We start from the raw sequence: 27,714 nt of genomic DNA on the forward strand, positions 1-27,714 counted from the left end.
GGTCGAAGCGTGGCTGCCACAAACTAGCGTTGGACTTAAGGTAGGGTATAAAACACCTCTTGGTTTTTATTTATAAATCAAAATATTTAGAGAAAGGTAGATTTGTTTGTTCTTCTTGTCGCTAGATATCAGTTGATACTAGGGAGATCGGTCTTGTCCGAAAGAACGATTTATCTGGCTGACAAATTGGTGACTCCGCTGGGGACTTGAATTTTGGTTTTTGCGTTTACTTTTACTTTGACTTGAGAAGCTTTTTCTTGTTTCTGATTTTTGCCTGATGTGTGTGGGATTGGGTAGGTTTTAGAATCTAAATTGTTTTTTGTTTTTTCACCTTTTTTAAAGAGGACTGCACGTTCTGTTTGTAACACAGTGTGGACATCCCCGTACTATTACTTTACTACACAGAGTGGTAACGCATCTGGTTATACCAGAAGCTTGCGAACCCTGTCAAATTTTTGAAAAACCTAAAATATTTTCATCTGGTTAAGCTTAGGATCTATTTACATTTTTTAGCCTCTGCCTAGATCTGCATATGTCCTATCAAAGATTTCTTGTAAGTGAATTCCATTGGCATTTTGGTTTTAGGTGATTTTCTAGAAGTTTTGTGTGCCTGGTTTGATTTTCGCTTGGTCGTTGTAGTAACTCAGAGATTAGAAGCCTAAGAAACCTCAAATTACCCTGGTCATTTTGGTCTTCTTGATGAGTCTGACTGATTTGTGAAATTTTCCCTTGATTGAGAAATAGATCATCTCTTTTTCTCTTTGCAAAGCTTTGAACAAACTTGTTTGAAAGTTTTGAATTTCATTTAAAAAAAAAAAAAAAAAACATAGCTGGGTGTTTTTTATTAATTTGTTATTCTGAATGAATTAGTCTTTAGCTTGCTGAATAACTACGTAAACGTCCTCAAAAAGAAATTTTTAAAGCTTTTGCTTCAATTAGGTTTTTAGAGAGTTTTAGGTCTCAAACATAGTTTTTTACAGTTTTGAGTGTTTTCTAGAAATTTTAGAATCTCTTTTGAAAGAAATTGTTTTCTGTAGTTTTTGAGTGTTGAAAAAGAAAAGGATTTTTTTTTCATGAGCATAATTTGTAGTCTTGTTTTGAGTTTAATGGAAAAGACAAAAATATTTTCTTTTCATTTATATGTTGAAGAAAGATTTGTTTTTCAAATAATTGCATTCTCAACTCTTCCTTTAGCTAGAAATTCATTGAAGAAAAAGAATTGTTTATCATCTTAGGTGCATTTTTAGTGTTTTGGAGTCGAGTCTTCACACCATAAAGTTTCATCTCCATTCCTTTTTACTTGACAAACAACCTATAAAAATAACGCTTAAAGTAAAATTGATATAGCAATATTTTTATTTCTAGGGCTCTTATCACCAACATAGCTTAGGCTAATATCTTGGAGTAGGGAGTAATTAACTCTCCAAGATAGTTAAAACAAACAAGTAGCTATATATTGCGGTAGGAAATAAATTCCAATTGTTACATATATGCTCTAGGAAGCTCCTCTTAAAGGATTCAAGCACGGGATCATATCTGAACCAGTGGGGTAATCAATCCTTCCTCATTGGGAACGATAGAAGATATACATGTATTAAAAACGGTAAACCTCGGATTGACCATTGTCGAGGAGTATGGGGTCACTTGTTGGTAAACCTTGGATTATGTCAAGGAGCCTTCAAGGGTATTGAGCTTTGTTACTCTGCTCTTGCATGTGTATCAGATCGTAGACTATACCCCCAGGTATATTTGTTTCTGTTGGTAACCATAGTGACCATAATCTATAGGATTCTTTCCTAAGGTGACGGTGGAGGGAAGATCCCACTGTACCTGAAGCAGACGTCGACTAGACTCACTTGGACTCTCTGGGGGGTTCTCTTCAATTGAGACGGTTTTGTTAAGAAACTTGTGCCAGTCTGTTTCATTAAGCAGGTTGTCAAGGTAACTGTTCCAACTGCCCTTTCTGTATTGAATTCTGCGACGTTGGATTTCATCACCAACTAGTGTTTTTGGTACAGAATGCTACTGTTTGTGTGTGTGGTTTGATCTTTTAGAACTTTTAGGCGTGTGATTCAATTGTTTGTTTCTTTAGAGACTTTGGGTGGTTTTATTGAGATTTTCTTTGTTTGAGTGTGAAGTAATTAAAATATTTAATCATGGCTGAATTACCGAGACAATCTCGTAGACTTCGGGCGCAACCTCCCGAGTATTCACCAAGCCATCTTGAAGGGCTATGAGATATTGTAACTCCTAGTGACAGTAGAGTTGGGTCACTGGAAGAAAGAGAATCTTCTTTAGTTGTTCATCCTGATTATCAAGTTCAAGCAACAGAGTATATTTTTGAACCAATTTCATTTTCCGAAGTTACTGGTAGTATTTCTTCTACTAGTTAATTGGCTGAAGAACCTGAAATTTCTGAGCCTGAAACTGAACCTGCTACTACTCCATTGTTAGGATTTGCTTCTCCAACTTCCAGTGGTCCTAGTTCACCTAGGGTAGGAAGGATCATTACCCAAAATCTATTGAAGAACTTGTTAGTCTAGAGGAAGATATAAGTCTCCCTGAAAATCAACCAACTTTAGAACTTAGGGAGCGTGAATCAATTTTCTACAGTCCTCCTAGGAGGGACGTTTGGTACCTCTCATTGACCAATTTTTTAGAAAATCTGGGTCTTAGTTTTTCGCCACCTCGAGTTCCTTTTCATCCAACACCTAGAGGTTATTATCCTCCTTTGAATATGTTGAAACAATCATCCATGTTTTCTCAATCACCGGAAACATTTTTATATGGCGGTCCTTCTGTTCCTTCTAGGTATCAGTCACTCACTGGTACCATTTCAGGAGCATCTCCTCAACCCATTGAACATAGGCTATCAACTGGTAATAACAGAACTAAACCGTTGAGCGTAGAATAAATTCTTATGACGTATTGTACTATTCCAAATCCACAACCTCAAGGTAGTCAGTTACCGCCTGGGGGGCAACCTCAACGTACTCAATTATCACCTAGGGGGAAACCTCAGGGTAGTCAGTTACCGCCTGGGGGGAAACCTCAAGGACAGTACATTCCTTCGAGACAATACATTCATCAAGGTCAACCCCAGACTCAGTACATACCTCAAGGTCAACCCCAGTATCAATATATACCTCAAGGTCAACCCCAGATTCAATACGTGCCTCAAGGTTATCAACCTCAAGGTCAGTACCCAACCCAAGGTTTCCAACCACTTTTTGGTCAATCATTTGTACAAGGAGCTAGAAATGTACCTTTGAATTATCAGCCTTATGCTCAACCCAATTATGGTCCTCAATATGCTCAACCTTCTATGGGTCCATAACCCAGAATGAACATGTTGTGGGATCCATCTCAATCTCAACAGATCTTGCAACCTAATGTGCAGTTGTCATCTCAATCTGGACAACCTTTGGTTTCTGGTTTAACCCAGTAACTTGTCCAGCCTACTATTTGAACTTCTGCACCTAGTGTAGCTCATCAGTCTGGGCCTAGTTCACCTCGAACTCTGCCTCAAATGACTGCTGCAACTACTGCAGCTTCTGTGAAATCTACCCCACCTACTTCTGTAGTATCGACAATTCCAGATTCTATTGTTCATGCATCTACTCCTCAAGCATCTTTACCTCAGTCCGGACCCACAATTCAGACTTTGGTTCAGATGCCTGCAGGACAACTTGGTCCAAGTACGGTTGTCACAAGTCAACCACAGTTCACTTATCAATAGTACCAGGGACAGTACCAATTCGGTCCTGCTGTGAAAATCCTAGTTTACCAATATCAACCGTACCCTAGATATACTTATCAGCAACCTCAACAACCCCAGTACAGTCTAGTTAATCCTGGTTTTCCGGGAGGATATAATATCCCAAATGCGATTCCAATTCCAAGCTATCCTAGATATCCTCCTCTTGGGGCTGGTCTTATGACCCAGGGTTTTTGTGACCCTAGCCGTTAGTTACCATTTGTTGAAACTTTGGACTTGCCTGATTTGTCGCGCCCTACGAATGATCCAATTAATTACCTTCCGTTTTGGCCGCCAATGCCGAATAAGTTGCCCAGTGATATCCCAAAGTTTGAAGGTAAATCAGGAAAGGATCTGTCAAACCATGTGATCAATTATCACCTCTGGTGTGCATCTAACTCCATTATAGATGATTCAATTCACTTATGTCTTCTTCAATGCACTCTGATTGGTCTTGCAGCCAAGTGGTACATTGAGTTACCCCGAGCCTCTTTTTATAATTTTAGTCAGTTAGCCACTTCGTTGTTAACTCATTTTCAGTTGCCTGTCAGATATGACAATGGCACAGAATTATTAACTTCATTAAAATAGTCAACATCCACATATATTTCAGATCATATTCATGAATGGCGACGTCGACGACGTTTAGTGAAAGTTTTTATTCCAGATCAAATTTTAGCAGAATGGTTTGTTAAATCATTGTTACCTAAAATCACTAAGGATGTAGCTAAGGCTGGAGTTGTTACTGAAGAGCAAGTAATTGCTCAAGCTCATTACCTAGACCTCGTTTATACATAGTCGGGTACTTTACATGAAAAAATCCCTAACCTTCTGAAACAAAATCAAATAACTGCAGCTCCTTCAGGGTCTCAGGCCATTGATGGTACGATTGGTTCAGTTAACACCAAAAGTAAGAAGAAATCTTCAAAGAAATCTTCTCCTATTATAACTTTAGCAGATTCCCCTACAGAAGACTCTTCTGCTAAAATTCCTGCCGATATTCATGTCGTAGAATCATCTACGGCTAAATCAAAATCTGGAAGTAAAAAGAAAGGGAAGAAGAAAAATAAGAAAAATTTGAAAGAGAAATTAGATAAAACTGAATCTACTGACGAGAAACGTAAGCCTCGCTATCCTTGTCTCATTTGTGACGAAGAGCATTTTACAAGAGACTACCCTCATTGCGCTGAGGTTGCAAAAATCATCAAAGGTTCTCAAACGCCTGCTGTCTTGAAGGATTCTTTTCCTAGTCAAGATAGTAAGATGATCGGTTCTTCCTCAAATGCCTTAGAAGAACCCATAATGATGATGTCTCATGTTAGGATTGCGATGCAATCGCAAGATTATGGCAGTAAAAGTCCTGTTGGTGGTAACGAAGTAGAATATTATAATTCAAACCCATCAACTTCAACTCTTGGTTCTGACCCACTACAGATCGAGAAACCCAACCCAGACTTAGTAATCAAACCGCCCGCTAAGGGTATAATTCAAAAGTCAACTTTCAATCCGCATGTGAGAGCTGCTCAGAATTATAACATTGTTGAAGATTTAGCTATTTCCCCTTCAGCAATGTCGGCTTTGGAGGTGCTGCAATCATGTCCGACACAACGTAAATTACTTTTGTCGGCTATAGGAGCTGTTGATATTTAGGACTCGAACCTTATAATCTTCGATTTAGAGAATAGTACACCTCGATTACCTCATCAAATGGCTTTCCAGATTCTAGTGTTATTCAAAAACAAACCTTGCTTTAGGACTGTAATTGATGATGGGGATTCTACGTGTATTATGTCGATGCAGTGTTGGAGATCTCTTGGTTCTCCTACGCTTAATCAATCCCTGATGATTCTAAAAGCTTTTGATGGCCGTGGGTTACATCCTTTTGGCACTCTACAGGATTTACCTATAGGGGTTGAAGGCAAAAATGTTAATCTAGGTGTGGAAGTGGTTGATGCCCCTCTAGATTACAACCTTCTTTTGGGTCGCAGTTGGTCTTATGCTATGACTGTTGTTTTTTCATCGGTCTTTCAGCTTATAAAGTTTCCTCATAATGGAAAGATCGTAACTATAGACCAGCTGACTTACTTTTCATCTGACCCAGCCTCTTCTGAAAGTATCCAGCATGTCGGTAAAACAACTATCCCTTACAAGGATGTTGGGGTAGGATTCGTTAAAGATTCTGGTTTACTAGGAACTTTTTCCTTTCCTCCTCCTAATGTATCACCTTTTACTGCAACCATTCATATGATTTCATCAAACACTATTGTTTTCAATGATCCTTGGATCGTACCTTCCAAATCTGAGGTAGATTCATTTGGTGATGCGATTCCTTTGAGTCCCTATGAAATTGCATATTAGGCTGTACAGTCATTTTCCGACCCTTCTTCAACCGAAATTGATCTAATGAATGTGGTCCATGGAGAATCACTTTCAATTTCAACCTCAGATTCAACAACTTTTTCTGAGCTTGTTCATACAAATGAGAAGATTCGTGAAATTTCGTTTGTTGATGATTTACCATGGGAAGATCTTCATCATCGATCTTCATTTTTACCTGAGCTTGACCATTTTGAAAATGATTTTTCATCTATTTTTACTATTGATTATGTCAAAGAACCACAGAATCCATTGCAACATCCTGATTCTGAGTTAAATTTGGGAAATATTTCTCGAATGGTTCCTATTGACATTTCAGTTAAACCTGGAATTGTTGAAAACATTCATATAGGTGCTTCCTGTACGGAAAATGAACTCAAAACTTATAAAGCCCTATTTCAAGAATTATGTGACGTGTTTGCCTGGTCATACGAAGAAATGCCACGAATCGATCCAGTAATTGTTGTTCATGAAATGAAAACTTACCTAGATGCTAAACCTGTCCGGCAACGTTTGTGTCAGATTCTTCCATGAAAAGTTGCTACTATTAAAGCAGAAGCTGAGAAATTACTTAAAGCAGGTTTCATATATCCAATTCCCTTAACGGATTGGGTATCGAATATTGTTCCTGTTAACAAAAAGCAAGGAACGATGAGAATATGTATCGATTATAGGGATATTAATTGAGCTTGTCCCCAAGACAATTACCCAACTCCCTATATCGATCAAATCATTGATGATTGTGCCGGCAGTGAAATTTACTCCTTTATGGATGGTTTTTCCGGTTACAATCAAATTAACATACTCCCTGCTGATCAACCAAAAATGGATTTCATTTTCCCATGGGGGACAGTTGCTTATTGCAAATTACCTTTTGGATTAAAGAATGCCGGAGCAACTTTTCAAAGAGCTATGTCTTACGCGTTTCATGACATTAAGCACATTGTGCAGCCATATATCGATGATTTACCTGCCCATTCATTACGTAGAGCCGATCATCTCTCTCATTTACGAGCAATATTTACAAGATGTAGGCATTATCAAATTAGGCTGAATCCCCACAAATGTGTTTTCTGTATAGAAATGGGTCGTTTACTGGGATTTGTTGTTTCAAAAGCCGGCATCCGTGTCGATCCCTCGAAGGTTGAAGCTATTGTCAAATTTCCTCCTCCTTCGACTCTTCACCAACTCCAAAGTTTGCAGGGGAAAGAAAATATTTTACGTTGTTTCATTCCTAACTACGCCGAGATAATAGAGGGTTTTACCAGGTTGTTGAAACAGAATACTCCATTCCTTTGGGATGATACAGCTGACAAATCTTTTGATGCACTTAAACACGCGTTGACCCATGCACTGTTATTGCATCCTTCGAACTACAGCCAGGATTACTTCTTGTACCTCGCCACTTCTCATTCCACTATTGGAATGGTTTTAGTTCAAGAAGATGAATTCAGCAGTGAACATGTGATTTACTATCTTAGTCGAACTTTGAATCCAACTGAGCTTAAATATTCGCATGTGGAGAAATTGGCCTTGGCAGTTGTTCAAGCTGTCCAAAGATTTCGTCATTACATCTTACTACACAAAACTACCGTAATTTCTAACTGTAACCGTATTATCTATATTTTCACCAAACAATTGCTAGGGGGAAAGTATTCCAAATGGATTGTTATCCTGCAGGAATTTGAGTTGGAATTTGAAAAATCCAAGTCAAAGAAATCTTTGGTATTTGCGGAACTGACGTGTGACTTCCCGCGTGTTGATTCTGAAACTGTGGTGGAAGAGCCCATTGCAGACGAATCCTTGTTTCTTATCATCAGTCTTTATCCATGGTATGGAGATGTAATTGTTTATCACCAAACCCAATCTTTTCAGCCTGAAATTTCACAATCTCAGCGGTGGAAAATACGTTTCCAATCCCAAAAATACAAAATTATTGGAGATACGCTTTATCGTCGTGGGGCGAATTCTGTTTTCCGACATTCTTTAACTCATGAAGAAGCTAAAAAGGTTCTAAATGACTGTCACTCTAGAGCATGTGGCGATCATATGTCTAGGTATGCCACAGCCCAAAAGATATTGTGCGCTAGTTATTTCTGGCCATCTTTAATTAAAGATTGTATTTATACGGTCCGAAAATGCCACAATTGTCAAATTTTTTATAGAAAGATGCGTGCACCACCTGCTCCTCTCCACCCTATAATTGCCATCGGTCCTTTTGCAAAGTGGGGTATCGAATTTATTACATGTAACCCTCACTTGGCTAGGGGACATGTGTATATCGTCCTTGCGGTAGATTATCTTAGTAAGTGGGCCGAGGCGATGCCTACATTTTTGGCAGATGGAAAAATTGTTGCAATTTTCGTTTTCAATCATATAATTACTAGATTCAGTGTTCCTCAAGCGATTATTACTGATCATGGGAGTCATTTTCGAAACATCATGATGACTAAACTAACAGATCAAATTGGCCTGCATCACGATAGTTCTACTCCATATTACCCACAGGCTAATGGCTTGGTTGAAGCCATCAACAAAGTTCTAGTCACTATGATCCGACGAATCATTGGTATTCATAGGTTGAATTAGCATAACATGTTATTTTCAACGCTTTGGGCGTATCGAACCTTAGTAAAATCATCAACTGGTTTCACTCCTTTTCAACTGGTTTACGGTTTGGAAGCTATGTTACCCATTGAATGAGAAATTCCATCATTGCAAATAGCCATAGAGTTACTCCTAGCCACTTCCAAAGAGGAGAAAGTTTTTTTGTACTTAGCTCAGCTAGATGAGAATCAACGTGATGCTGCATTAGCAATCGAAACTCATGCCAAACGAATTAAAGCTCAGTACGATTGAAATGCTACACCTCATAATTTTTCAGAAGGAGACCTAGTATTACTATACGATCAATCAAACAATAAGCTAGGGGCTGGAAAATTTGTACCTATGTAGCATGGTCCTTATGTTGTTAAGTGAAAGATGGCAAAAGGGGCCTATGAATTTGTAGATTTTGACGGTGTCTCTTTAGGTAAGCCCAGAAATGGTCCTTATCTGAAGAGATATTATGCTTAAATCTGGGTGTGGAGATTTTAGTTAGATTAGTTTCTTTCTAGCTGGTGTGTTTTAGATTAGAAAAGTGTGCTTAGTTTAGAGAGTGTTTTTATCATTATTCATGCTTATATTGATTTTACTCTTGATATTGTAGATGTTCACGTCTCTTCAAACATACATTGGTTTCATTGATGGTGCTTGTCATAATACACGGAACATTTCTTCCACAGCTTGGGTTATCTATTCACCCACTGATGAGTTGGTATCTATGCATGGGGTAAGCCTCCGTCAAACAACGAAAAAAATTGCAGAGTATAGTGCAATGATTGAGTTATTATCTAAATCCATCTCATTTTGGATTCAGAGTTTTATTGTTAGGTTAGATTCAGAACTCGTTGTATTGCAACTTAATAGAGTTTATGCCATTAGAAATCCAGTGTTGTTAAGATTATTTTTGAGTTTTCGTCTCTTGGAACGTGAATTTGACTATATTGAATATCAGCATATTCCAAGATATTTAAATACATTAGCAGATTGAATTGCTTCTCGAATGTTTAATAGACATTTGCAATAATCAAATAGTAAATTTAAAAACATTCCATAACATGTTTTACAAGATAGCCAGTAATAGTGATATAGCATAGCACAGAAATGTGTCAAATATACATTGTCTTAGATCATAGGTTGAAGAAAACCTTATGATCAACAAAAATGATAGTAAAAAAAGCAAAAATGTCTTATGATTCTACAAAGGCGATCATCCTGTCACTGGTGATGATCATGATAAGAAACCACTACTCGGGCCACCTTATATAGGAACCCCTTGAAAGGTCCTGGGACCCCAATCACATAGCGTTGTAACCTAAGTGGAATATCATCTATGCTAGTCGTTGGAATATCTACTGTAAAACGCTCTAGATGATTTTCCAATTCGGTGAGGGTCTCTATAGATTCGTCTCGTGGGGTTGGTACTACTGCAGCTGGGTGTCTCTTGTCATCGGGCTAGAGAGTGGCTGGTCGTCATGGACCCACATCTGCATTTGGAACTTTTTACTATCAGTTTTGGATGATTTTAAAAAAAATAAAAAAATTAAAACTTAGAAAATGTTGAGAATGATTTTACCTGAATCATCCCATTGCTCTCCTGGTGGAAGAGTCATGTCTAGATCACCACGATAATCCATCCCAGCATAAGGAAAATCCTGAATCACGAAAATTTGGTTCTCCAACCAACGGAAATACTCAGGAGGAAATCGAACAACCTCTGAACCCTCCTCAGGATGATAGGCCATAACTGTAACCCAGCACATTAGCTTAGGTTCTCGGGGAAGTCCAACTCCAACAGAAAGATGTTGTGGGACCAACATCAGGACCCTCTCTAGACCAAAGCTCACAACTAGGAAACCATATCCAAAGTTTTTTATTTGTCCATTCTTTGCTCTAGTTAGTTGGCCTTTTACATTCGCCAACACAGCTTCGCACAAGTTGAAGATGGTGCCTCAATAACAGTCTACTGCCATTCGCATTTGGGATCCAGTTGCTGCATGCAGTTTTGCGCTTCTGCATAGTCTGGTGACAGTAAATGCAATCACTTTGAGTTCAGGACGTGATATAGTTTTGATATCAATCACTTTGTCCTTCGTTTGGTCATTACAAAACTCTAGGTGGAGACTATCGACAGACTGGCCACCTGGCCTAGTCCCGAATAGAGATAATCATTCACCTCTCTTGGGAAAACAAGTCAAGAAGTAAATGTCCTCTAGCTCCATTTTGAGCTGGTGGCCACCAATAATGAAACAATGGTCTTGTATATTCCATCTGTCCACCAGCCATTGCAAAAAGTCTACTTGGGCCCTCATGCCAGGTATGGCCTAGAATTTAAATAGCCCACATGCTCTCAATGCATCTATTGAGGGATGATGATTAATTGTGGCAAGGTCCATATCTCCGTTCTCCCGTTCCCACCAAATGAGCATTGTGTATATCCTATATTGCAAAAACGGTGGATTAGAACATTTTAGTTCAAAAATTTTTGTGCGGAAATGAAAAAATTGAAGTTTTAAAACCTATTTCACGGGGTCTGCACCCTCCAGTTAGGAACAGTGTGTAGGTCCACACTCTGCCCAAGCAGCAGGTGCAGGCCCCTAGCTCTTTCCTTTGCAGGAAAAAGTCAGGGTCCGCAGGTTTCGTATGTTGCACCTACGGACCCCCACAAGCGGTCTTTTAAACTAATTTTTCTCTAAAAAATCAAAATGGAAGCCTAAAAACAAAATTCAAATGGTTGAAATACAAGATTAAAGTGATGTGGATTACCTAGAGGTGACGGTTTTCATTTCCAACGGACGGATTTTCCGCAATCTTCACAGGACATTTCTTACCCAAAATCTCTCTTTTCTCTCTCTGAAGTCAAACGGTAAAAGTGAATTTACAAAAGCCCTTTTTATAAGCTTTTTTGAATAAATGAATTTTTAATTTGTCTATTTTTTACTTTAAAAATGTAAATTTTTGATGCATTTTTATTTATTTTAAACAGGTATGAGTAATGTTTGAGTTTTTCTGCAGAATATTGGATTTTTTAGGCAAAATTGATCATTTTCAACAAAAACATTAGAGTCCTCTTTAAGCTCTTTTCTGACTCATATAATATGAAAAGATTGCCGAGTTTTTCTTTTTGAGCTCGTTAAAACGGAATTAAAAAGCTGGTCCACTTACAGCTCTTTTATGACCTTATAAACATGAAAAGATTGTCGGGCTTTTGTCGTTTCAAGTTCGATATTTGTTATAAAACGACGTGTCCTTGATCGCTTTTTTAGTTTTTTCGGATGAAAGACACTAATTATGAAAAGTACTCCTTGATTGTAATGGTCAAGCGATTCTCTCAAGTATTATTTTATACTTTTTCGGGCTTGGAGACACAAATTTATGAAAAATGACAACCATGGACTTTTCTTAAGTTTTTCTTCTGACTCCCTAAAATTGAAAAACGTCGAGTTTCTCCTATACTGGACTCGTTAAAATTTAACAGTAAAGGACCTGTTCAATTTTAAAACAAGAACATGCCACTCCTTCTTAGGGTTTGAATTTTAAACTAAGTTGGACTCATTCGAAGGGTGAGATTATAACCAAGCAAATGTTATCCTCCTCAAGATTGTCAAAAATAAAGAGGTACTAGCCATAAATGGTGGGGGAAAAGAGAGAAAAATGAACCTGTTTGTTATACTTTGTGTCTCAGAAAAGCATTCAACCACTCTTGAACACGACACTTTTTGTTCACTTGGGTAGGGAAATCCTTTGCCTAACAATTAATCAAACCATATTGAAAGTATTCAGCCGGTTTCTGGGTATTAGCTTTGGGTCAATTGTCACCAAACCATCTGCAGTGTCGTTATGTGTTCAAGAGGTCAGTCCAAATAAACCATTCATCTGCAAAATATCTGTCATCCATCTTGACCGTCCCTGAGTTAGTCCTTGCCAAATATATTTCTTCAAACTTGATCTATGATTTCGTGTTGTGGGCTTGCCTACGACGGATCACTTTCTATTGACTTCAACTCATTATCTAGAAAGATGATCTAGAAATCGTCAGTACTTTCGAATCTGCATGCCTCAATGGCAGGTTTCTCGCCTTCAATGACAGGTTGCATCATTGACCTTCGATCAAAGGATTCTATGACATGTTCGACATCAACTCATCTATTCACATTTCATGGATTGTACTGAGTACTTTGAGAGCCATTGACATTACTAGTGGTTTCTCTCACACTTGTTAACAATTTACATCATTGACTAGTAATCAAGTGGTTTCTACCATGTTCGACTTCGACACATTCATTCACATGGATAGAATCATACTATTTAGGGAAATAGAAATCAAGACCCTGGATCTAGTTTCCACCATCCAGGCTGCGAGGAATTTTCTTATTCATTATACAATGGACTATTCATAAACAGATGGCTGCATCCATACTGTGTCTACATATGTCTATACTTGGGATGTATTACAAAATCATTCCTGTATCAGAGCAGTTTAGTTATTTTTCTAGTCAATTTTGATCTGAGTATGGGAATGCCTACCTCAGCGATGATATGATCACATATATATTTTGTATTGAATGTTCTTACAGGTTCTGACCAGGCTGTCCACAGGATGATCCTTGAAATGATAAAGTACTTCACTCTTCTTAGATGAAAAATACTATCCTCATCTATTATAGACTTTGCACTTTAGGGGGAAATCTGTTGCACAAAATATTGTCACCGTGACATGCAATCAGTGTGAGTCTATCACCACTCATACTTTCCTCCTTTTCAAGTCTTAAACCTCAGATCTTCATGTCAAGTCTTGAAAAATGAAAGAAAGCCCTTAAAAATCTCTAAAACTCTGGTTCCGCACTTTCTCTTAGCATTACCTGCGGTTCCACACCTATTGGTCATGTCCCTTGTGTATCTGACCACTCTGTCTCTGTGTAATGGGTGCGAACCCCTGTAAAATTCAAAAAGGCACAAGTACATTTTAAAAAATCACTTTGGGTTATTTCTGGAAGCTTCTAGAGGGAATCTTGAGGTGGAAAGTTCGCTCCTTTAAGGTACATGCATCCCATACCTAAAGGAGCTAACCCCTTGATGTGAGGGGATTATCCTTTTGAAGGAGGACTCTATCCCTTGATCGGTGGACCTGTAACTTCCTTCCTCTGCACTATAAAATGATGCATTGGGCTGGTTACTAGGGAGGTTGAAAGCTGAATATTTTTTAGGGTAAATGCCGTTGGAATTTAGTCTTCCTAATTGAGCTTGAGAGGAGAGATTACATACCCTTTTTGATCTCATTGGGAAGAGTGTGAGTCTTGTCAAAGTAGAGGAGATTCTTGCTTGGACCCTGGGAGGAGCTTGTATAACATCAAGGCACCAAAGGTTGTAAACTTCTTCTTATTTTCAAAGTTAATACAATCAAGTTTATTTTTCTCAATAAGCTGTCTTTTATGGTTTATTTCATGGACTCCTTGATCACCATGATGAATATGATTTATTATATTAGCTATGTGGGTGTTATTTGATGTGTGCTTGTTTGTGATTGCAGGTTCTTAAAAGGAAACTCATTCAGACGGTCGAAGTGTGGCTGCCACAAACTAGTGTTGGACTTAAGGTAGGGTTTAAAACACCTCTTGGTTTTTATTTATAAATCGCAATATTTAGAGAAAGGTAGATTTGTTTGTTCTGCTTGTCGCTAGATATCAGTTGATACTAGGGAGATCAGTCTTGTTTGCAAGAACGATTTATCCGGCTGACACCTGAATGTCATTCGTTTGGGTAGTTCCAGTAGGGTTCAGACCCTTTGCAACTCCTAGTGATCTTCGAATCTGCAAATCAACCAATTCGAACATACATAGCAGCATATAGATAAATCATTTTAAAGAAACTAACTTTATATCACATAAGCAAATGATTAGTTATACATCAAAATAACATTCATAGATGAATTATAACAACATCTGATGCATAAACTAAGTTAATCTCAGGAACAAGAGAATGTTTCTTTTTATTGTAGAAAGCTATAGCTAACACGGAGAAAATTCACCTGAGTCTTCCTCTTCTGGCTCCAAGCGGAACCGTGCTACAGATCCGTCCAGTCCTAGTCTTTAACAACCTCTTTCTATAACCAATATGATGATATCTCAAGAAAGTGGGAGAATATCAACACTCAAGGAAACAAGGTTTTCTTGAAACTTAGGGAAGTGCTTGAAGCACAGGGATAGTTTAGACTCAGTTAGGGATAATCTCAGTATAATAATTCTATCTCTTCTCCTCCTTAAGGCCTTCCCATAGAAGTCTATTTATACTTCTCCTAATTGGTTTTTTAGTTGGGAAATAGTTAGGCCATGGGCACTAAGAGGTCAAAAACAGGTAAAACCCATGAAATCCACCCATAATTAAGGAATTTTTTATTTTTTTTAAGTGTTTTAACACATATATGTGAGTTGGGTATGGACTAACCCATGTGTACACGCTTTTATCTTAGGGAAAAGTAGTGTACAGGGAATAAAACATTTTTTTTTTAATATTTGGACCAAGTTTGGAAGGAGGGGTTGCCCTAGGCCATAAACCAAGAATAAAAAATACCAAGCGCAGTAAATGGAGCTATAACACACGTCCCCTCTCAAAGGTCATGTAAAATTTTATTTGGCAGGCTAGCATAGTTGAATCCACGACGTCGCCCACACAATCCCCACGCTTTACCACTATTCTGCAACCATATCACTTAACAAATTATGGGCTTTCTTTCCATTTAAAGGGTAGCACATGGTAGATTTGTGGAGGAGAGGGCCAACCTCATGGACCAGCTGTGTTTGCATGTGACCAACACGGTAACCAAGAGACAAAACTTAACGCTAAATGTGTGTTTAACATGCTAAGTGGGATTAGCACTAATTAAATCATACTTATCCCTTAATTAATTATGGATTAAGTTGGTGGCAGTTTTAGTATACCTGATAAATCTAGAGTTGCTCCAATTTTTGTGGGGCTAACTGGAGTTTCTCCAGATTTGGTGGAGTTTTCCTAGGGAAAATTAAAGAGACCATAACTTTTGCATTTTTCAACCAATTTTGGCTCAAAAAGAGTCATTCCTAGATGATTTTGATTTTCTAAAAACAATGGAATAGGTTGCAGAAGCAAAAAGGCACTTTTGTACATGAGTTTTCTACGTTGAAGTTTAAGGAAGCTTAGGGACACCAGGAGAGGAGGTCAAGCCTAGATCAGTTGAAGTCCAATTTCAAAGCTTGTGCTATCTAGGTAAATCCTCTTTGTGGACAAAGACGATCCCTCTAGCCCAATGAGTGGGTCTAGCAACCTAAGAGACAATCTACTAGACACTTTCCTAGGTTACAATTGAAAAGAGAGAGAAAGAAGATGGCCTACCTCATCCTGATGCTATCAAGTCGTCCTTTGTTGAAGATATCAAATCACTTGTGTCGCATGGTCATTCCTAGTGCTCACAACATTTATGCACCTGGTGAAGAGATCAAGACACAAAAAAGAATGCAAATACAAACAACATATTCAAAGGAAACCTACTTAATAGATCAAGGAATGTTAAGATAGACGATACATGAGCATACACATCAATGGAAAATGAACCAATGGTTGTATATTAATAGAAAATAAGGGGAAGCATACAACCAAGACTTGATATTGATAGGCTCTACTTGAAGTGAATATCCAAGTCCAAGCTGATCTCTCCAAGCATTCCGTCTCCAAGCCAAATGAGTAGCATATAGGCACAATCTTAGCATAGGGTTGCAAATAGACAAAGACCAACCATTTGGGAATGGGAAAAGATGAATATATAGGTAGGAAATGGTGTTAGGACCTCTCGAAAGATAGGAGTAAGCCCTCATCTCAAGAAGGTAGCTCAGAGGGATAAGACCAAGAGGGCAAGTTGGGAGAACTCGACCTCATCTACACTGAAACAACCTCTAGCTCGCCACTCCGGAAGCTTCTAGATCACGAAGCTTATCATCCTTTTTGGGAAAATTTCCTTTTTGGGATCATCACGGCCATACAAGTGAATAGAGTGATGCCATCGGAAGTCAAGAATAGTGAAACAAGTGATCATCGATGTTTTTAGTATGATAAGGGTGATGATTCTCAAATTAGGATTTTAGAGCTATTTCCTTTAGGGGAAGCTCAAGGCTTTTTCCAATCAAAGTCTTAGGAAGGATCAAAACTGCATATATGAATGAGTACACTGCATGATGGTCATGTTTTGGGCACTTTCGGGTATGTCATGGGAAAGTGCAGGAGGTGTGAAAAAATACTGTGTAGCAGATGCCCCCTAAAGCACAAAGGAAGAATAGGGAGTGATGGCTGAGATACTTTATGAGATTTTTCAAAGACGAGGAAAATCACTTTCACGAGACCTGAAAATCAAGGGCGCATATACATATACATATCTGATATCAAAACATGAATCCAAGGTATGGATGCAACCATTTGGATGATAAGAATTATATGAAAGAATCCATGGTATGGGCACAACCATCCAAATGAGAAGGATCATTTGTGAATCTCAGATTGAAGGTATGCTTGCAAACATCCAATATAGAAGGATCATCATAATGTAAAGTCCCACGGTATGGTAACAACCATCTGTATAGCATAAACATGTGTACGACCATGATTAACATATAACTCCACACAATTGGAGTCATATCCGACAAGACTCAGGGTATTGCACTCCATCCCGACTCAATCAAATTATGATTTCTAACATGCAAACGAATGTGTCAAAGTCAAACATGCTAGAAAACCACCTGATTATCAGCCAATGATGTGGACCGTTAACAAGCATGAGAGAAACCACCAATATGACAATGGATCTCAAGGTATGAAAGTACAATCCGTGAATGTGATAATGAAGTTGAAGTCGAACACTCGTGGAATCATCTAATTGAAGGCCAATTATGGAAACTTGTCATCGGATGCGAAGAAATTGTTATTAAGGCATGAAACCTCTAAGGTACTAAAAGGGAGTTTCTAAGTCATCTTCCTGGATAATTATCTGAAGTTGACAACAAGTGACTCATCAAAGGAGGGCCATGATGAGTCCCCCATTGTTGACACAAAACAAAAAATGGAACAGTCAAATGAGAGGAAAATTTGGATCACCCAAACCTGGGAGGACAAGTGACTAAGTGGGGATATCCAAAACTCGACATGAAGGCAGAAGAGTGTAATGTTCAAGAGTAACATGATGCCTATACAAGGGATGTTTCATTTTTATTCTTCCCTCGCTATTTCTAGCGAGTACCCTAATTATTTTTATCACAATATTTAAGGGGATAACATATGATTGTCATATAAATTCATTCTTCGAATGAATCCAACCTAGTAAGTTTCATGAGTCCTAGGAAGGAGAAACTCGGTCTCATCATGGTGACAAGTCTTTCGTCGTAAAATTTTAACGAGTTCGATGTAAGAATAACTTCGTATATTTTTCACATTTAGAGAGTTTAAAAAAGAGACGAAAAAAAAAACTCCATCATGCAGGAAAAATTTTAAGGATGGAAATTTATCTTGAAGATTAGAAACCTTGGCGAATATTACTAATCCATAATATGCAAACTATAAAATATTTGGTGATATTTAGTAAAAATATTAAAAATTCTAATGTTTTTATATAGAATCTATAAAATTTTGGTGACTATTAAGGTAAAATAATGTTTTCTTATAAAATTTTGGAAATTTTTTTTTAAGAAAAAATGCAAATTAGTGAATATTTTTTTTTGGAAAATGCATGGAAAATTATCCCATCTGCTAATATTAGCCCCTAAAATTTTCCATGCCATCATGTCCCTTTTCGTAATTTGTCCCTCGAACCAAAAAAGGTAGAAAACAATATTCGAGAGAACCTCTTGACCATATCGACGAAGGCGTACCTTTTTCGTAAATAGTTAATCTCAGCCTGAAAAATGGGTAAACATATACTAAGACGACATTGATTCATTTAATTTAACGAGTTTGAAATGACAAGGACTTGGTGATCTTTTCATGTTTCGAGATTCAGGAAAGGGCTAAAATATGACTCCTCCGAGAGGAAGAAATGGTAAAGATGGATAGCAACTGGTTCCGATAATGGTGGAATTGTTCAAAACATGTAAGGGTCAAGAGGCTGGCTAATAAAACCACTCATCATAGATGTTCATCAGGAAAGGGTAAAACAACCAAGTCGAAGTGAATGATCAGCCAAAGAGATGGTGGCAATGGAATGGAACAACCAAGGTTCATATAGCAAAAATAGGCTAATAAAAATAAAAATCACAAGATGTAAAGTGGTAATGGTTTCATTTTTATACAATCTTGAAACATGGGAAACTATGCTTGAGTATACTTGAAGATGGCTTCATGTTCTCACAAGCTTGAAACATGGGAAAAAGCTATGGTTGGATTTGATTTCATTTTTACACAAGCTTGAAATGAAGATAAACTATCCTTGAGATGAGTTTGCATGCCCCCAACATAATGACTCAATTCAAGGTACATGCCCCCCAAGCTTAATTTCGTTCAACTAAGTAGACTACAAGTTACTAACAGGTGGATGGAATGAATATTTACCTATGAGATCAAGTGAAAGACTTGACTAGGATTTTACGATATCTAATCAAAGACTCAAATTGGGAAGGGATTTGTTTAATTTTTTAATGAGCTTGACACATGAAAAGAACCATGCTCATGACACCCTATTTCATTTTTTAACGAGGTTGACATAGTAAAATAACTATCCTCATGGGACCTATTTCATTTTTTAATGAGGTTGACATATTCAAATAACTATCCTCATGGTGCTTATTTCCTTTTTTAAGGAGCTTGACACAAGTAAAGGAACTGTGCTCCATAACCTATTTCATTTTTTAGCAAGGTTGACATAGTAAAAAAACTATCCTCATAGCCCTTGTTTCATTTTGAAGGAGCTTGACACAAGACAAGGAACTCTGCTCCAAACACTAATCACATACCAAAAGAGGCCATGGCTTCCAAGAGGTTCTCATTTGATGGGAGAACAAAACTCAGGAAGGGATGCATGTCTGGGGATCCAACGGAAAAATCACACTCCAATGCCCCTAGTACATGGCATACTACATCACCTACTAGATCATCAGTAGATATGGGCATGGAATGGGTGGCCACGTAATTAACCTATGACAAGGGTGATACGGCTGGCACATAAGAACCATTTAAGGATGATGGTTGATGGGGAGCTAGCTCAAGACCAATGAATGTAAGCTGATAAATGATCACAATGCCTCCTTCATGGGGGAAACACATCACTCGAAAGAGGGAAGAGACAAGAGCTCCCATGACATAAACATAGTCACTACCAAGTCGTAGATTAAAATCTAAAAGTCCTTAGACAACCGTCACTTCTATATAGACACTCTTTCCTCCCAAAGTAATAGGTAACTTAGGAAGGATCCTTAATGGTTAACTGGTTCCTCTGTTGAAATCTAATAGATTTTGGTTGACGGGGACAAGCTAAGGAGAACCTAAAGCTTTCCAGCAGTTGAGGATAGAATGCTAATAGATGCACCCTCTTCTATGACTGTGCTAGTACAATGATATGGTAAGCCTATAATATAATGTGGAAAGGTACATAAGATGGAAGGCGATATCCTGCCAGTTGAATCGAATCAAAAGAACCGACCAAACTACTTGGAGAGGGTGTCATAGGAACATGAGGGTTGACCTCTTGCTCGATGGGAACAAGAGAAATACTCTCATGCACCTCAAGAATGAGAGGATTTCCCTCCAATTCATTTGAAACTGAAGAAACCAGAATAACCTGAATAGTATGAGGTTCATTCTCTACCAGAAAGGTATGGTTAACTGAAGATCGAGTCAAGTCCACCATTTTCTCAACCAATGGTTGATCAAGAATGGACTGACGAGACTCATTTTCAGAGAGAGTGGGGTTGACCAAAGATGACTTTTGATCAATCACTACATCAATTAGTGAACGATCAGGGGCAAGATTCCAATAACCAACGTGAAGACAAGGTTGGGAATCTGTAAGGTTTTCCAAGTCTTTGGAAGCCTCATCCAGAAGATGACAAAGGTGAATGGGATGATTACCTTCACACAAATTACAAGGAAATTTGACATTTCCCCTTTTCCCATGAGCTTTACTGTTACTAGTTGAGGGTTTATCACCAGCATGATCGCTAGAAGCTAATGACAAAGTTTGATTAGAACCTATGGACCACACGTCTAAGACCTTAGGAATACCAAGACAATTCCGAAGAAGGTGGTTACCCAAGTGAATTTTACTTTCTGAGGCTTGTTGGTAGATTTTTCTTCATTAGTTGCATTTGTAGAAATGGCTTCTTGGTTGCCCGCTTACTTATTTTGTTTCTTCTTCTTTTTAACTTCTTGGTTACTAGAATCCAGACTTTCACCAGGCGAAGATGAAGAACGTGGTGAAGAAATAGGTGAAGAAGGTGAGGGGTCAACTTTAGGATCAACATGATGTTGATGTTGTTCAGGTGGAGGAGAACTCAATTGAAAAGTAGTTTGGACATTCGGAACCATCGAGGTAAAAAACAACCAAACTGGTAGACCAATGGTCAATCTAGGAAGGGACAACGTTGCCATATATGGAGCACCAACATTTCCAAAAGAATGAAAAGGACTAGGACTCCTGTCATAGGGTTTTCATTGATTGGTAATCTCAAGATTGGTATCAACCTAATATCTACTAAGAAGTATTGACATAGGAAGGATGTTGTTTTGTGGTCAATTAATTTTAGAGTTTGAAACAAAAACTTTCCCTTTTCATGTTTTAACAGTCAAGAAAAGGATGAAAAGGTGACTCTAGTCTCTTTTGCTGGTTTAGCAAGCTTGAAAGGACAAGTACTTGACGATCTTTTCAAGTTTAAGGAGTCAGAAAAGATTGAATGACTACTCAGGATATTATAGGCAAAAGGGATCACCAAGTAACATTGAACTACAATATACACCTTAGCAACTAAATTTACTAAGGACTTGATGTGCGTGCAGACAATCTACCTGAATGTTGTTTTCGATGTATCATGTTTACAAGGAAAAATCCTCAAATTCCTATGGATAAAGGTTTGAAACCTATAAGGGTCTCCCTTTATATACTCGATGGTACGGGGAGCACAAGTTTGTGCTAGCGCTGTTTAATGCAAGAGTATTGTGAACGACAGGTGTTGAGTTTTATAGATAGTGAAACACATCTCTAGCCTAGACCACTAAGTATGAGCATTAATTTTTCAAATTCTCCTTAGATTAATTGAGGTAAATTTTAATGTTTATCTTCAATTATGTTTCAATTTGAAGGCTCAAAACAATGTCACCTGAACACCTATGATGCAACTATATGAGAAAAGAAAAACATTTCGTTTCAATGAAAGCTAGACTAATCAAGGGAAGAAATTTCAATCAATAATGCATGATGCAAAAATTCCTTCCACTAACTTTCATTTTCATCTTCCAAATTCAATGCCAAAAGTAAAAATGATTCTGACTTTTCACTATCCTAAATGTAACTTTTTCAAAATTAAAATGATTTTCACTATACAAAGATGCACTTATATGAATTATGCTTTTCTTTCCATTTTGAATGATTTGATGCACCTAATATAGTTTTTAGCTTTGAATCAGTCAGAAATGTAATCTATTTTCAATGATGAATCTCAAAAAATAACTTTTCAATGCAACTGATCTAATGCATTTTCACAAAAAAGTAAATTTTGAAATACAAGCTAAAGCAAATGCAAAATGATGTTTTCAATGATTTTCCACAGAAAACAACACTCAATCAATCACCAAAAAAAACATCTCAATGACACCAACAACCAACGAGTGATGACCAATCGACTAGAAACCCTAGAACTCAATCAGATTTCACTTCAAAGCCAATGAGACAAATTTTGCAAATTAATCCAAATAATCAATCAAAAACTAATAAATCCAAGTAAACAAGTTAGTAAATGACCTTAGGGGCCAAGACAAATTGGATTCGAAGGAAGAAACATAAAAAGTTCTCACAGTCAAGGACCAATGCTACTTTATATACCCAAACCCATGATCTTTGGGTTATCATCGCTACTTTGCATAGCCAAACCCGCGATGGTCAGGGTCATTATCACTACTTTGTATAGCAAAAGTAGTGATGATTTCGGCGCAACCAAACAATCAAGAAAATTTTTTCCATCACGAATGTATAACTAAAAACTCGTGATGCCATCATGCCTATTATAGCTAAAACTATGATGGATGATGAATATGGGAGAAAACACAATAGATTCCAAGAAAAAATCCAAACTTAACACTCTAAGGTAGTAATAAATGATGGTATAAACACAAACGGATGTAGACAAGCAGAAAAATCGACAATTTGTCTAACTCATCACAGGATCTAATTGAAGGAATGGATGGAAAGGGTTATAACTTCCCTAATGGAGTCACTAATTTTTTTTCTAGGTAAATCCTCTCTGCGGACAAAGACGATCCCTCTAGCCTAATGAGTGGGTCTATCAACCTAAGTGACAATCTACCAGACATTTTCCTAGGTTACTGGTGGGTCCCTATAATACTAGTGATTACCCCATTACTATTGTATTTATACCATTTATTTATATTGTTGTGCCCCTATTACCCCCATGTTGTTATTTCTGTGCCCCATAGAATCCCTCTATTGTTATTTTTGTGGCTTTATATTATTATTGTTAGGTCGGCTGGATTATATTGTGACTCCTTAGACTCCTATATATAGAAAGGAGGTTTTGTCATTTGTATCATCCAATAATTGTTCATTTATGTAATGTAAAGGAGGTTGCCCCCTCGAAGAGGCTGAATTCTAAGGCGTTGATCTATCTTTTCTATCTTTCTTGAGCTGGTTTCATAACATTTGGTATCAGAGCTTTGGATTCTAGGGTTTCGCTTCTCCAAACAGGTCATCGTGGCATTTTTGCTATAACGTTTTTTATATGACGTTTCAGAAGTCGCAAAAAAAACCCATTTGAGAAGAAATCTTGCGGAACCTTGGGTCTGAATTTCAGAGCTTTTTGCATGATATTTGCGAAGATACGTTCTGAGGAAGTTGGTATTTTTGCAGACTCCTGAATTACATTCAAAACAGGTGACCTGGGGAAAATTATCATAACTTTCTCTCTGGGGATCGGATTGAAATTTCGTAAGAAGGTACAGAAAGAGGACGGACTTTAGTTTCTTTTATATGTGTTTCAGATCAAAAGGTTGAAACAGTGACTCGTGGAACGTCGTACAAGTTCGCTCTACGGGACTACTCTAAACACAAGTCACTGTGGGAGATTTCACATAACTCTTCATTGGAGAATCCAATTTGGGTAAAACTTGTGGCATTGGAAAGAGGACGCCAAATGCTACTACATGCTGCAATTTTAGAACTAGATGATCCGAAATTACAGAGATACGTTAGATTCAATATCAGGCTTCTATAAAGCGAAAAAAGGTGTGTAGTTTTTTTTAAATTTTTGTGTAAGCTTGGTTTAACGGAATTCAAAGGGCATAGTAAAGCATTATTATTGGTAACTGATGCCCCGAGGAAAGAAAGTTCAAACACCTAGTAAGGAACCTAAAATCTCTAGCATGACTCATGAAGAAGAGGAAGAAATGCTACATGATATATCAAAATTACAAGAACAAGTGCAACAAATGTCACGCTCACAAAAGCTAACAGAAGCTAAGATAAATGGCGTGGAATCTAAGATAAATGGCGTGGAATCTAAGATAAAGGGCATGGAAGCTAAGATGGATGATTCGAAGACAAATTTGAAGAGAGACATGGCAGATTTGAAGACAGATTTGAAGACAGACATGGCAGATTTGAAGACAGATTTGACAAATTTTCTACAAGAAATACTTACTAATGGTGAAAAGGTTGTAAAGGAAACTCATGATGTGAACAAAAGTAATGTTAATCATGATTCCATAGACTCTAATGTTGGATTGAAGACCCACCATATTCCAAAAATCGATATGAGGAAGTTTGATGGCAAGGATCCCGCCACATGGATATTACAGATGGAGCAGTTCTTCGATCTCAATAATGTGCAAAACACACAAAAGGTACGTATGGCAACTGTATATTTGGAACCAAATCAGTTTGTATGGTATCAATGGCTTTGCTCTCGTAAAAAATTTATCACTTGGGAAATTTTTACGGAAGAATTGATAGCACATTATGAAGATACAAAAAGCAACACTTTTTTTAGCCAATTGATAAGTCTCAAACAAAAGGGTTCAGTAATGGAGCACATTGAGGAGTTCCAAAAATTGAACATAAGGGTCAAAAATATTCCAGAGGAGCATAGGATTGATGTGTTCATAGGGTCTTTAAAGTATAATATCCAACATGATGTTCGCCTTTGGGAACCTGATTCATTAGAGAAGGCATTCAGGTTAGCAAGAAAAATGGAAAGCAAAATTATGGCAACCAGGAAGCATACCACTCACAACTATAAAGACGGAAGTGTTGTTGCCCCTAGTCTTCCACAACCTATAAGGTTGACACCACAACAATTGGAAGAAAAAAGAGCAAAAGGGCTTTGTTATAGTTGTAATAGCAAATACACTAAAGGTCATAAGTGTGCTGAGAAGAAATTATTCTACATAGATTGTGAAGAGGAAGAAGAAAAGGAGCAAGAAAGGTCAAAAGAAGAAGATATACTCCAGGAACAAAGCCTAGATGAAGAACAAATAAATCCGACCATATCTTGTAATGCATTGGAAGGAATTACCACTCCTAAAACCATCAAGATAGAAGGACAAATCAAGAAGAAAAAGGTAATAGTGTTGATTGATTCAGGAAGCACCCACAATTTTATTCATTGTAGGGTAGCAAAAGAATTGAATTGCTTCATATATCCAGCACCAGAGTGTCAAGTGATGATTGCAAATGGAGGAACAATAAATTGCTCTGGATAATATCAAGCTATCCATGGGAGAATATGTATTGACTAGCCCAATTCTTTCCATTCCAATGGGAGGTGTTGATGTTGTACTAGGAGTCCAATGGCTACAATCCTTGGGTACAATAGCTTTTAATTTTCAAGAACTTTTCATCAAATTTTCTACGGAAGGAAAGGAAGTTTAATTAAGGGGTATTACAGGGAAACCAGGAAAGATAATCAGCTCTAATGGTATGACAAAGCTTCTAAAAAATGAGCAAAGAGGTGTAATTGCACAATTATGTTTGCTAGATGTTTCCACATTGGAATCATCTATTTCTCCAGATCTCCAAAAAGTCCTGGACAATCATTCCAAGGTATTTGAGACTCCTAAAGGTCTCCCACCTATGCGTGATCATGATCATGCTATTCATCTGATTCCAAGAAGTGTTCCTCCAAACATCAGGCCGTACAGATATCCCTATGTCCAAAAGAGTGAAATTGAACGTATGGTTGCAGAAATGCTAGAGGCTGGTATAATTAAACCAAGTCAAAGTTCTTTCTCTACTCCAGTAGTATTGGTGCACAAGAAGGATGGATCATGGCGCATGTGTTCGGATTATAGGGAGCTCAACAAGCTCACTATTAAAGATAAGTTCCCCATTCCTGTCATTGATGAATTACTGGATGAATTGCATGGATCAATTTACTTCACCAAGTTGGATCTTCGTTCAGGATATCATCAAATCAGAATGAAGATTGAAGACATTCCGAAAACGACATTTAGAACTCATGAGGGTCATTATGAATTTTTGGTCATGCCTTTTGGCCTTACTAATGCACCTTCAACATTTCAAGGTTTGATGAATTCAATTTTCAAACCATTCCTTAGAAAATTTGTGTTAGTATTTTTTGATGATATACTAATCTACAGCAAGTCTTGGAAGGATCATGTTGAACATGTTGACAGGGTGCTACAACTGTTGGAGGAGAAACCATTATATGCAAAAACATCCAAATGTTTCTTTGGAGTCCAAGAGGTGGAATATTTGGGTCATATTGTATCTCATGAAGGAGTTAAGGTAGACCCTAGCAAAATTAAAGCCATTAAGGAATGGAAAATCCCCACATTCATAAAGCATCTGCAAGGATTTCTTGGGTTGAAAGGGTATTATCGCAAGTTTGTTAAGAATTATGGGAGAATAGCAGCACCTCTAACAACATTATTGAAGAAAGATGCATTTTCATGGACTCCAGAAGCAACAAAGGCCTTTGAACATCTTAAAGAGGCAATGTGCCAAGCATCGGTCTTAGCTACACCGGACTTCACAAAAACCTTTATTGTGCAATGTGATGCTTCAGGAAATGGAATTGGTGTTGTTCTAATGCAAGATGAAAGACCCATTTCTTTTGAAAGTCGTCCAATCAAGGGAAAGTTTTTAAGCAAAGCTATTTATGAGAAGGAAATGTTGGCAATACTCCATGCACTTAAGAAATGGCGACCCTACCTAATGGGAAGACACTTCAAGGTAAAAACGGATCATGATAGCCTTAAATACTTTTTAGAACAAAGATTATCCTCTGAAGAGCAACAAAAGTGGGTCAAAAAGATGTTGGGTTATGACTTTGAAATCATCTACAAAAAAGGGAAGCAAAATGTGGTGGCAGATGCACTCTCAAGAAAGGATGAGGATGTGGAAGCATTGTTGTGTGCCATTTCTATTATCCAACCAGATTGGATAAACGAAGCAAGGGAGGAATGGAAGAATGATGAAGAAGTGTGGGCACTTATTCGAAAGCTACAACAATATTCCAGTACATCTGATACATTTAGCTGGCAAAATGATTCATTATGGTACAAAGATCGCTTATACCTCTGTAAGAATTCCCAGCTAAAACAAAAGATTCTTATGGAATTGCACAATTCTCCCTTAGGAGGGCACTCAGGATTTTTAAAAACTTACCACAGGGTCAAGAAGGAATTTTTTTGGGATGGCCTTAAATCAGATATTCAAAAGTTTGTGGCGGAATGTTTGGTTTGCCAACAAAATAAAGTTGAAACAATTAAGACACCGGGTCTAT

Source organism: Pinus tabuliformis, chromosome 5_2 (assembly GCF_031772625.1).
Source record: "Pinus tabuliformis cultivar Carrire ecotype Pingquan chromosome 5_2, CPIR1, whole genome shotgun sequence".
NCBI classification, from domain to species: domain Eukaryota; kingdom Viridiplantae; phylum Streptophyta; class Pinopsida; order Pinales; family Pinaceae; genus Pinus; species Pinus tabuliformis.